Source organism: Erpetoichthys calabaricus, chromosome 5 (genome assembly GCF_900747795.2).
Source record: "Erpetoichthys calabaricus chromosome 5, fErpCal1.3, whole genome shotgun sequence".
NCBI classification, from domain to species: Eukaryota; Metazoa; Chordata; class Cladistia; order Polypteriformes; family Polypteridae; genus Erpetoichthys; species Erpetoichthys calabaricus.
Window position 1 is genome coordinate 179,198,411 of NC_041398.2, and position 13,490 is coordinate 179,211,900.

Sequence of the window (13,490 nt, forward strand, 5' to 3'; positions counted from 1 at the left end):
CGCCATAGGTGGCCCGGTTGATGGCAGTTGTAACACCGCCGCCGTCCTCCTGGTCGCCTCTCTTCTTGGGACCTAAAACACTTTGGAAATTCCGTCAGGGTTAGCTCCGCCCTGTCCTCCGCCAAAGAGGGAATTATAGCCACCTTGCTGCTCTCTGCCCTTTTCTTTATTTTGTTAGGAGACCCTCGTTTTAATTCGGGGATCTCCTGCTTTGTCTGGGGCTTGTGCACAGCGTGAGGCTCTCTATGGAAAAGAGAGAGCCTCTTTGCTGTTTGCACGCCCGTTGTCCTATGTAAACTCGGAGGCGGCGTCATTAGTACCGTATCGCTCCGGGTAACAGCACTATTCAGCTGCCCCGGGACGATCGGTACTTCCCCCGCCCCTTCAGTAACCAACGGTAACCCCTTCATCAGACCGATCGGGGTCTGGAGTGGCGTCTCGTTCCGGGGACCTGCGTCAAACGCAAGCCCTGGATAGATCGCTTCCACCCCTGTCCAGTCAGTCATCACGCCACACTCTACTGTCGGGCACACAGCACTTTGGCAACCGCAACTTATTAAACGCGGTGCCGATTCACACTGCGTCCCCTTATGATATACGGCGCAGATTTCACTCACCTGCACCGCCGAATCAATCGAGGCCGGGGCTTCACGGCCTAATCGCCGCAGGTAATCATGCAGTCTCCTCAGCGGCGCTTCGACCGTGGCTCCCAGCTCCTCCAACCGTCTCCTCAGGTCCTCGATCCCCTGAAAGAAACCCATTACGGAGTCAAGTACCTCTTCGAGATCCCGTACAGTCATATAGTTAATTAGTTCGGCTGGAGGCAAGGTAGCTTCCGCGTTCCCCTTACCTTCCAGCCGGGAGCCAATGGACACGTCCGCATCTGGCACGTGTTCTGCTGATGAGCGCAAGGGCTCCTGGGACATGGAGTCCTTAGAGGAACAGGTAGCCTCCCGCGGCTGGCTGCGATCTGCCTTTTTAGGTTTGCCTGCAGACACTACAGTCACTTCCCGCCCCTCTTTACCTTTATCTGAAGTTGGCGCTGCTTCACTCGCCGCCCCCTTCCCCTTCAGGGAGCGCAGATGCGTCGGGGAAGTATTCGCCTCGCCGACGGCTCCCAACTGCTCTTCTTCCTGGTCGCCGGCGCGCGAGGTCACGTGGACATCCTCAGCCAATGGACTCCCTTTCTGCGGACACCTAGACTGGCTTGCTTTCTTTCCTTCGTGGCCATCTTGTCTAGGTGTGAGGCGGGCGTGCTCTTTGTCCGCTTCGTGCAGACAGGCCCCTGCAAAACAGGAAACAAATACTCCCGGCGTTTCGGGCATTGCTCCAGCACATACCTCGGAACGTTGGCGATCATGCTCCAACTCCCTGTAGTAATCTTCGGGAGTTGCCATCCGGCAACGTTCCGATTGCCGCCCTGCTCGGGTTTGCGTGGCCTTAAGCTGCTCCTGATCTTCCTCACTGCCCGTCAGGTAAGTCCACAGCGTCTCCACTGGATCTGGGACCGAAGTCTTCTGGACAACTCCAGCTTTCTTCCCAGTTTTCTTCCCCATACTTAGCCTGCTGTAGAGGATGGCTCACAGCTGCAGCGCTCTTGGTCGCGGGTGGAGTTTTCACCTCCGCGGTTACTAGAGGGACCTTCTTAGGGTTCTCTGCCACAACGAAATTTATTTTTAAATGCAGGTTTCTGCCAACGGACGGCCAGAGTCTCCTGCCGACTACGCCAGTGTAGCAGATATAGCGTTTGTCCACCTCTTGAACCCTCAGGTACCACTCTTCAGACCAGGTGAAAATACAATAACTATTTATTTTGTTATAATAATGTGCACAAAGCACTCCACACACCACACTCATATACTCAATAAACTATTCTCTACAATAAACAATCCTCCACTCCCAGACACTTCGCCCTCCTACCTCCCAGCTCAGCTCAAATGTCTGGGCTTACCCATAGTCCTTTTATAGCCCCTGACCCGGAAATGGTTCCAAGCCAAACCCACAAGTCCGTTTTCCTTCCGGGTCAGGGCAAACAGTCCTTTTCTTCATCCCGGGAGCACGTCGCTTCCTCCAGTCACGTGACTGTGACGCACTCCCGGGTTATAGGGCATGCAAAAGTCCACTAGCCCCTTCACAGCGACTCCTGGCGGCCCCCAAGGTATCCAGCAGGGCTGTGTATAGAAACTACAAAGTCCATGAGGCCCTGCTGGAACTCGGGGCACCAATATGCTGTCCGGAGGGCTCCTCCTAGCGGCCTGGGGGTGAGGGCCGGACTGGAAAGCCGGCAATCCTCCACAACTGGTAAAAAGGTGGTCTACGCATGCATGGAATTCACAGACAAACAAAGATCAAGATCCAAATGAAGATTATATATAAAGATCAGTTAATTTAAAGCACAACAATTTGTTTAGTTTGAATGTCTGTGGGCGGCACGGTGGCGCAGTGGTAGCGCTGCTGCCTCGCAGTTAGGAGACCCGGGTTCGCTTCCCGGGTCCACCCTGCGTGGAGTTTGCATGTTCTCCCCGTGTCTGCGTGGGTTTCCTCCGGGCGCTCCGGTTTCCTCCCACAGTCCAAAGACATGCAGGTTAGGTGGATTGGTGATTCTAAATTGGCCCTAGTGTGTGCTTGGTGTGTGGGTGTGTTTGTGTGTGTCCTGCGGTGGGTTGGCACCCTGCCCGGGATTGGTTCCCTGCCTTGTGCCCTGTGTTGGCTGGGATTGGCTCCAGCAGACCCCCGTGACCCTGTGTTCGGATTCAGCGGGTTGGAAAATGGATGGATGGATGGATGAATGTCTGTGTTTTGAGGTGTGACTGGAGTACTACAGTCTTCAGTAGTATAAGCCTGGAGGAGATTCTTAATGCAAAGCCTATGTTTTAGCTGTCTCGCTACTGCCATCTAGTGCTTCTTCTTCTAATTCATTCGCGGACAAACAAAGATCAAGATCCAAATGAAGATTATATATAGAGATTAAGTTCGGCAGTGTGGTTAGGTTCTAAAGTATTTAAAAAGCAGGATTTTAAAATCACCACTAAACTTTACTGAAAGCCAGTGAATTGATTAAATACTGGACTTACAGAGACTTCAGAAAGTACAGCCTTATACTAAAATCATTTATATTATTGTTTTCCCTCTTCAGGCATCACTCAGTACCCCAGAATGACAAAGCAAAATAACATTTTAGACATTTTTGGAAATTTATTACAAATTAAAAACTGAAACAACTCATTGACACAAGTATTTTGACCCTTTACTCAGTACTTCATTGAAGACACCTTTGGAAGACATTAAGGCCTGGAATGATTTGGGTATCGACAGTTTTCATATACCTGGATTTGGGGGTTTTGTGCCATTCTTCTTTTCAGATCCTCTCAAGCTCTGTCAGGTTGGATGTAAATTATTGGTGGACAGCAATATCCAGGAGATGTTAGCCTTTGTAAAGGCCACTTAAGAGGAGTCACAGAGTTGACCCTAAGCCACTCCTATTCTGTTTTTTCTTTTTCCTAATGGTCATTGTCCTATTGGAAGGTGAATCTTTGGCTCAGTCAGATGTCCAGAGCTCTTTGGAGCAGGTTGTCATTGAGGATATTTCTTTTCTTTGCTCCATGCAGCTTTCGCAGTCTCACAGTGCCTGCTGCTCTAAAACACCCCCACAGCATAATGGTGTCATCACCATGCTTCACTGTTGGAATGCTATTGCACAGGTGATGAGTAGTGCCTGGTTTCTTCCAGGCATGAAGCTTAGAATATAGGCCAGACAGTTCAATAAGGATTCATTAGATCAGAGAATCTTGTTTCTCATAGCCTGAGAGTCCTTTAGGTGCCATTCTGCAAACTCCAAGTGGGGTTTCATGTGTCTCTGGTCACTTTGCCATAAAGCCCAGATTAGTGTAGTGTAGCAGTGGTGGTTGTCCTTCTGAAAGCTTTTCTTGTCTCCACACAGATTCTCTGGGCTCAGCCAAAGTGAACATTGGATTATTGGACACCTCTATTTCCATGGCCTTTCTCCCCTTGTGAAAGGAATAGACCTTGACACCAAAAGAAGGTTTGGAGCAGCCATCCGTATACTTGAATAAGGCTGAAAATATGAAGATTAGGTAACACAGAAGTGTACAGGTTGAGTCCAACAACAGAACTGAGTACAAATGGAGCATGACTGGCTATAAAAAACAGGTTGTTGGAAGTGACATCATCTGGGGGTGGAACCGGAAGTGATCTTCTTGGGGGCCGGAACTGGAAGTGATGTTGTTGGAATCAAGCAGAATTTCCCATGTCTGGTCTTCAGAGATAAAAGAAAAAGGTGTACTACACCCCACCACCCCCTGGCCTGGCGTGGAATTACATTCTTTTGGTCCTTCTAGCTGCTTCCCATGCACACGTGTGTGACACCCTCAATTGTTCTGTTTAAAAAACATAGGGGCCACTGCGCTCTTGGGAACTTTAAATGGTGGAGGAAATTTTTGTAGCCTTGCTTATGTTCCTCGACACAATCATGTTGTCAAGTTTTGCAGGCAGTTCATGTAACATAGCTCATTCTTTGCTCAGACACACATTATTAACTGTGGGACCTTCTATAGACAGGTGTGTGCCTTTCCTAATTATTTGAAATTAATAGAATTGACCACAGATGGACTCAAACAAGGTGTAGAAACATCTCAACAATGATCAACAGAACAGGGTGCACCTCTGCTCAATGTTAAAGGGCATGAATACTTGTATCAATGTGATATTTCATTTTTTAATTTTTCATAAATTATAAAAAAAATCCTAAAATCCAGTTTTCGCTTTTCATTCTGGAGTACTGAGTGTTGCTTGATTAGACAAAAAATTAACACTTAACACTACAACGCTACAGATGTGTAAAAGGTGAAGGAGTCTGAATGCTTTCTGAAGGCAATGTACATTATTAAAATTCATTCTCCTTGTTAAAATCCCTACTGCCACATTTTCTATTAACTTTAGAACAGCAATTGATCGATTTAAACAGCCTTACAGCAGTAAACGGTGCTTAAGACAAATGAGTGAACTAGTGTTTCAGCTCCTCCAGCTTTCGGTAACATTTTATTTGTAAGTTGGAGAAATCGGGTTCAGATAATTCAGGAATGTGAATGACAGATAATTCCTACATTTTGGAAGGAAGCATCTCAAATACAAGCCTTAGAGTTGAAAGTATACAGTATTGCCTTACTATTTACAGAACTACCACCCACTACAAGAACAGGTTTTTTTTTGAAGATAAATAATTGTCACTCATCTACTGTTTCATGTCAATAAAACAGTTAATTAATGATGTAATTGCAGAAGTCTTATTTAGTTTAAATAGTATATGCTGCTGAGTGTCATTGGCTTATAAATGAAAGTTGATATTGGGTTTCCCAATATTGTTTCCTAATTGGCTGGTTGTGTTCAACAGCTGCACAAACAAAAGAATCACAGGAAAGCCATTCAGTCAGCTTGACAGAACTGGACTGATTTCAGAGACACACACAGTGCTGGGTAGTATGGAGAGTTGCCTTCCAAGAAGATGAGCCTACTTCAGGAATTCAATTCGATATACAGGATAGTCTGTAGTGAGAGCAGGGGCTTTTTGGCATGAAAATTCTGGTGGAGTGACATGGACCTGGTAGAGAAATGCTATCAGAAAGGCTGGAGCCATCCTGAGAAGCCATGCAAAGGGAGTGTATGTGTTGTGGAAACCAGGGGCGAGTACAGCCACCCTAACCCGACACAGACAGGCAGAGACACAAGTACACACACATCACACTTTTTATTTACAGCTGGGGTGCGCTTTTTCCTTGCTCTCCAGAGCACAGCCCAGTAGAAAGCACCAAAGTACAGTTCACAGTACTTTTCTTCTCTTCATCTCTCTCGCTTTCTTTTTCCACCTCCACTCCTTTTCCGTGTAAGCTTCGTCCACCTCCTCCTGACTATGGTTGCCTGAGTAGTGACGGCTGGCTCCTTTTATATGGTAAAATTTTACCTATTAGTTGAAAAGTTAATTTGACTCTTTTTTAACATTTGTACATATTTAGTGTGATAATACAAAATATACTTGACCATTGAAATTTGTGTGATTGATGTTCCTGTTATCTACAATCCGCTTTTCTGATGTGGACGCCCAACAGAGAAGTACTTTAAACTTATAACAAAAAGCTTCAGAAAACTATTGTAAAACTCATTCTTTACCTATTGTTTTTATTTAGCTTGTTTATTATTCACTAATTTTTAGGTATTTTTTTTAAATAAATTTGCAAACTTTTCTGAGAAAAAATGTTTTAAATTTTTTGGTCATTGAGTGTAGACTGAAGGGCAAAAACTGCAAATGTGTCTATTTAAAATTTATTCTACAAAACAATAAATTGTGTAGAGGGTAAAAGAGTCTGAATACTTTCTAAATCAACTGTACAGTATATCTTTATGTGTATGCATGATGGGATTAGTAATCCACAAAGCTGTAGTTACATTTTAGCCATGAACTTGCTACAGTGCTCTGAGCCTGCATTCAGTGAAGAGCACTATGCAATAATAAATTGAATTGTTTTTTTACATGGTGTCACACATGTGTGCCTTGGGGACAGCTGGTGGTGGTAATTCCTTACCAATCCACAACATGGTGCTCTTTCCTTCCTGCTTCTACAGACCACATGACTGACAGCCCCACTACCTCTGATGTCATTTCCAGTGTCAGTCCCCCTGGACCCGCCTCTTCCTGCATGGTATGTTCTTAAATGGAAGTGTCTCCATCTTGGAGCAGTCACTTTGAGACTCATGTCTGTGAAGACATCTTTTCCCCTTCCTCAACGTGTTAATACAATGCGTTTGTTTTCAGTTATACAGGGATTGCCTTCAGGTGCCCCAATTCTTTATGTGTGTTTGTGCTTTTTATTACAATGTACTTTATTGATCTTTACAACACTATCTGCATTCCTGCTCAGTGGTGTGCCACAATGGAATAAGGTAAACTTTCATAATTCTATAAGGAATCAAGTACTTATTAGTCAACGTTCCCAGTTAACCATTGGGAGGAAAATTTAAAAGAACAGGAAATGGGTCATTGTGTTAGGGCAGTTACCTCGTAACTCCAGGAGTTTAGGTTTCTTGATTGTGGCCATTTTGTGTATGAAAAAGGCATCTTTTAACTACCATACGATGGTCAAAAACGTTGCATGTGACATCATGTAGCCAATATTTAACATGGTGCCACAGTATTCTCAATATACAAGTAGAGTAGATATTACTAATAAAATACTGCCAGAAGTTAGTGTCTGGCTTCTTTTGGTTTTGTTTTTTGATCAAGGTTTTTGATTCTTGATTTTTTGATCAAATGCAAAACTGTGCCCCTTCCAGTTTCGATTTTTGCCTGTTTAAAAGACTATTCTTTGTCTTTTCCTTTATGTTCTGCTTCATTTTTCCATCCATTTCTCTTTTTCTTTTGGCTGCAAGCTCATTACAATATTATATCAATGTTATTACATGGCACTAATCTGTGATTATTTTTAAATTCATGGACATGCAAGAGATGCATCCTGTTTTCTCACAAAGAGAGAATGTAAGTAACATGTACATAATGGAAATAAATTTATCAACTAATTAGTGCGAAAAAATAATGAAAATGTATGATTTTAATATAGGAAATTCTGAATCATAAGAGTAAGGTGTCATATTAATCAAAGTGTGATTTAACTCAGGTTGAACAAATAGTGCCAAGTGTAATTACAGTATAGCAATTTCACACTAAGGATAATTACTGACAGAAACATTTTCATTTCCTGTACGTTAACTATTTTCTTTTAAAATAACAGAGCAGCACTGTTTGTTTTTTTCCCTCTGAACTGTCAAAGTCTATAAAGTAGATAAGTCAAGTACGTCACCAGATAATAAGTGCTAATGTATTAAATGGGCACCTCATGTTTGTCTCTTACATCATAATGTTTAATAGAAGCAAATGGTCTAATTAAATTTGTGTACTAAAACAAAATTGGCTTACTAAAATAAAAACATTTTTTCTCCAAAAAAAAATAGAATGTGTTATGACAATTTTTTTCTTTTGTTCTCCATTTTAACTTTACACAGCTGACATTCATTAAACTACACTTTCCTTTCAGATCTCATGTTTTCTTTTCCAATTACCTTAAACCCGAGCCCCCAAGGGTCATACTTTACAAGCTATTCCTAACAACTAATACTGAATGAATACCAGTCCAGGGCCCTTTGAGATGTTGGGAATGTCAAAGGTAGTAGAGACTGGCACAGTTAGTATGATATGATGGTCAAGTCTATTCCCATCACTTTTCTTTGTCATGTTTGGGACTGCTATGTTTGTTTTACATATCTTAACTGATCACTGCTCTACTACCACAAATTAGTGTGGGGCTGAACCTGAAAGGTCATTTTAAATTTAAAAAGTATTGTCCTACAATATCAAGAGAATGCCATGTCATTGTGCAGTAGTGATCTTCGATTTTGCATGAACTGTGATAACACACATCATGAAAATTTGACTCAATCAGCTTTCACCCGTCATATTCGGTAAGAAAAATGATATACTTTAGCATGTTCTGAAATGTTAATTTCTTTTGTTTTACAGTTCTTGCCCATAGACTACCTTATGTTATTTACACGATTTATTCCATAGTTGCATTGGTTAATTTTTGGCATATTTAATATCCAGTTATTTTTGTGCTTTACAGTTCAAAGTTCATACAGACAGGAATGCAACAAATGCATTCAAATGTAAAAAATAAATGGTAAAAAACACATTGTGTAAATTAAGGCCACACGTCTCAATAAAATTAAGATGGATGTTTCTATATTTTAAATAAACTAAGTGCTGGTAAGCCACTGTTTGTCAAAGTTGGGTGGCCATGTGTGAGGATCTACTCAACTTTAAAGCTTCAGCACATAACATTTTCCAGTAGCATACAAAGAAGAAAATCAGGAGTTCTCTGTCTAAAGTATACAAAGGAAGGACAGCACAATGGCCCTCATCCAGGATAATGAATTATTAATGCTTGGCATGGTAAGCCATACTGTAGGTGAATCCTTTGAAAACTGATATTAACCCAATTAGTCTGGCCTCCCCACAGTTTCTTCCATCCTTGGCATAGTAAGCATTCTCTACCTCTTTCACAGTTCCTTGGACTCCGCTGCCTCTGCAGTGATGAGGATGCTTTTTGCAATGAGGAGTCTGTTCATTGATAGAGAATATCCTTCTCATGTTATGATCAGGGTCCTCGATCAAGTCAGAAGTAGACCTTGTAACATCCACTCTAACAGGAACCCCAATAATGAAGCCCATATCCTGCTGGTCCTTCCATTCCACCATAACATTTTCTCTCTCCCACACATCATCAAACAAAATGTCTCAGCTTTGGAGAATGATCCTTCCACAAAAGTCTTTATCCTAACTTTCCCTTGAACTCTTTCTTTTGACCACCTAACCTAGGCAAATTTCTAATCTGCACCTCACTCTGAGGAGAGTCACATTCCTCACAAGGCACTTTCAGCTGTAACAAGAGTTTTTATGTTGTTTGCAGATACAATACACTTTTGTCTGGTCTCTTTCTGGATAATTCGGTATTAAAAACAAAAGGGATCCTGCCAGGCTAAAAATCTTATTTACTGCATTTCTTGTAGAAAGTGTTCCACTCTTTACATAGATGAAACAGGGAGACTGCTTCACAACCCATAGGCACTCTGTTTATGTTCCTTCACAGGAGTTCAAAGGCACATTTCAAAGAAAATCAGAAGAAGCTAAGCTCATTCTCAGCCTGGGGTCAACTACTATATACTGTATCTGTCCAGTGTGACAAATAAGGTCGCTCTCGCTCCCTTGAACCCTCAGACAATACGCCAGACACCAGATAAAACTCCAATAATAATATTTATTATTATAAATAAGTGCACAAAGCACCCTCCTCTCCACAATACTCATTAAATCCACCAATACACAATAAACAATCAATACAATCCTCCACTCTCCCAGACGCTTAGCCACCCTGCCTCCCAACTCAGCTCGTCCGTCTGGGATTTCCCAGAGTCCTTTATAGTCCTTGACCCGGAAGTGTTTGTCCCTCAGTCCATGTGACTTTCTATCACTTCCGGGTCAGGTAAAAACTTCTCCTTTTCTTCATCCCGGAAGCATGTCATTTCTTCTGTCCATGTGACTGGGATGTACTTCCGGGGTGTAGGGTAAATAGTCCCTGGGCCTCCCTGCAGCGTCCCCTTGCGGCCCCCATGGTATCCAGTAGGGCTGTGAAGGAAAACTCCAATATCCATGATGCCATGCTGGAATTCAGGGCACCTCCATGCTGCCGGAAGGGCTCCCTCTAGCGGCGTGGGGGTATTGGCTGGGATGAATGGCCAGCCATATCTCACACTGACTAACTTTTTAATCTTTCCCTTCATCTTCTCTAATGGACGGTTTTTCCTCACCTACTCTAACTTGTTCTCCTTTCATCTGCCCTGGCTTTGTTCCCCCCCCCCCCCCCCCCCCCCCCACTTTAAATGTTACCTGCTCTTTTCATTTGCACACTCGATGAAGGCTATATAGCTGAAATGTTGTGTCTTTAACCTTCTTCATTTTCAGTTTGGAAATAACCTTTAGCCCTTTTTTCCTTTGCAAATGCACACTGATGCAGCCCTTCACTATGTCAATGAGTCTGACTTATGCCCAGTAATTGTTAATGTTATTTGTGCACAGTTTGGTGGTGGTTTACTTTAGCAGGACTTTTTTGTAGAACATGAAGAAACAAACCTCAGGGACCTACAGTAATATGTTAACAGATAACCCAGATCTGAAGAAGACTGTCCTAACATATGATCTCCATTCAAGTCACTGAATCAGAGAAGAGACTCAGGACAAATTAAGTCAACCATCAAGCTGACAAAATTTGAAACAGAATATTCTGAAAAATCATACTGTTTTAATTTAAAACTAGCTGTGCTACCCATCGAAGATGATTTGAAATTTAAATAATCAATTGTCATAAAAACGAGCTAAAGACATCAAGAAAGGTTTGTGGCAGCCACCTGTATAATATTCCCTGGCTACAAATGGGTAATTCTTAGGAGTTGTTTACAGGTTCGAGTCCAAAACAGAACTGAGGCACGTTGTCAAAGATGGTGGCTTTATTTGCCGAGACAGGAAGTGGCATCATCAGAGGGGATGGGACTGGAAGTGACGTCACCAGAAAGCCCGGCAGTGGCATTGTTAGATGCGCCGAGAACCAGAAGTAATATCATCAGAGGTGCCAAAACGGTGTGAGATTTCCCGTGGATGGTCTGCAAGGGACTGAAAAAGAAAGTCAGTGCACTTCGCCACTCCCTGGTCTGGTGTGGAATTACCATTATTCAGGCAATTTAGCTGCCTCCCAATCACACATGTATGGCACAATATAGACATCATTATTGTTTTTGATACATGGGTTGTCTATTTGGTCTAGTATAATAATGCTCTTCAGATAGAGCCAACGTTTTTCATCACTTCCTCTTGGTGGTTGCTGACGAACTAACAATTATTATAGTTGAAATGTTTTGCTAGGAAATACCACATTGACCTGGTTTAGCGGCTCTAGCCTAGTCATGTGGAAGCTTTGGTTTCCCCAGTGTGCGCTTCAATTTATCATTATTTATCCATTGCCCACCACATGAAGTTATTAGTCATTAGCATTACAGCTATAAACATTGTTCACATGGCCTGAGCAAGTGCAAGACAATCACTATAATGCTGGAAAACAGAATAGGTTGATAAGACCAGTTTCCTTATACTGTATTTAGACCCTTTTTGATTTTTTTAACCTTCTTCTACATGTTTTGCCTATTTTTATATTTTTCTTCCTAACCCTAACAACCAGATGGACACACAAATACACAGACACTATGCATTCAATACATACCTCATAAAACCACAACCATTTTTCAATATCTTAAAATATTGTTAAAATGCTAAGAATAAAGTAAAAATATACCTCAAATTTAAACAAAAAATCTAGCAGTCTTTTCCCCACTCCATATTCTCCCGCCTCAGCCATATCCAATGGCTTGCTTCCTTTCCCGTTCTAATCAGTTTTTTATCACTTGCCTAACCTGACTTGCTGAAAAGCCAAACTCTTTCAGTAACAATGTTACTGATCTAGCTACAAAGCCACGGCAACTTATCTCAATTGTGTGCCACCCAACATGTCCATGTGATGTCCTCTTCCTTTCATGCACTTCCTCAATTAACCCTTTGCCAGAGAACTGTTAATTCAATGAAGTACTGTACACTATTTGTTCCCTTTCTGACCACAATATAATATCTGGCCGCAAGTTGCTTGTAGCTATTTCTTTTGGGACTGATAGCCTTGCATTAAGGTCTACATTAAGCTTCTAATCACTTGCTCACCTTAATTGCCCCTTATTCTGTTTAGCCAGACCCACAGAGGTGATGTTCTCTCCCTCCTTAACAAACACCTGCCTATTCGCGCTTGCCTGCTTAACGGAATTTACTCCCATCCTTTTCTCTTTCAACACAGTGTTACCACATGATAGCACTTTAATTTATATCAACCTTGGCTCAGACTAACTTTGCAGCCTGGACATAATGTGCTGTAGTGAAGCAATACCTGCACACAACACACAATTCGGGTCAGTCCATGTCCATATTCATCATATTTTTTGGAGACGGGAGCATAATATAAATTGCTCCAAAAAGGAACTGCACACCTTCTCCATCTACCACAGATCTCTCCAGTTCAGCCTCCTTTTCTCCATACTTTCCCATTTAAGCCACTTACCCTACTTTTCTTGAGATGCCAATACCCCACATCTGCCTACCTACTCCTGATGCCTAATTTCCTCCACCACTAAGTTTCTCTTCCTTACCTTACTCCAAAAGGGCTTCCTAATTTAATGACCTAACCCTGCCCTACTATGTTGCACGTGCCCCACTACCTCTTTGAGCCTCAGATCCACTTCTGCCTACTTCACCACTACCTTTGGGTCCAATTTACATCCTTCTTCAACTGAAATTTCAGTCTTTCTTACTATTGTATCTTTTGGCTGATACAATGTTAATTGCAACCTTACCTTTGCACATTTGAACTCTTCTACCAACCTGGGTACTGGTAGCTGAAAGAGACCCTTGCCATATAAAACACTTTTGCTTAAGTACCTTGACACTCCAAACCTTGTCCTTAAATATACACTAGTCTTCCTTTCACACTTCTTCACTTGGCAAACAACAATGTTGTATATTGTTAAAGGCCAAATAATCCGTGGGAACAACCCAAACTGCAAACACTACACTTTAAACTTGCCTAGCAGACCCACATTCACTAATGATTTGCTGCTTTATGTCTTGGACCTGCTGCCTATCATTTAGTATGGCGCTATACTATCTACCAAGGCTTTCTACTGGCTCGTCCATAATAGTAGGAATAGCTTCGTCATCAATTTGAAATATTTTATCTACTAATTTACCCTTAATAATGAAAATACTTTGACATTTATTA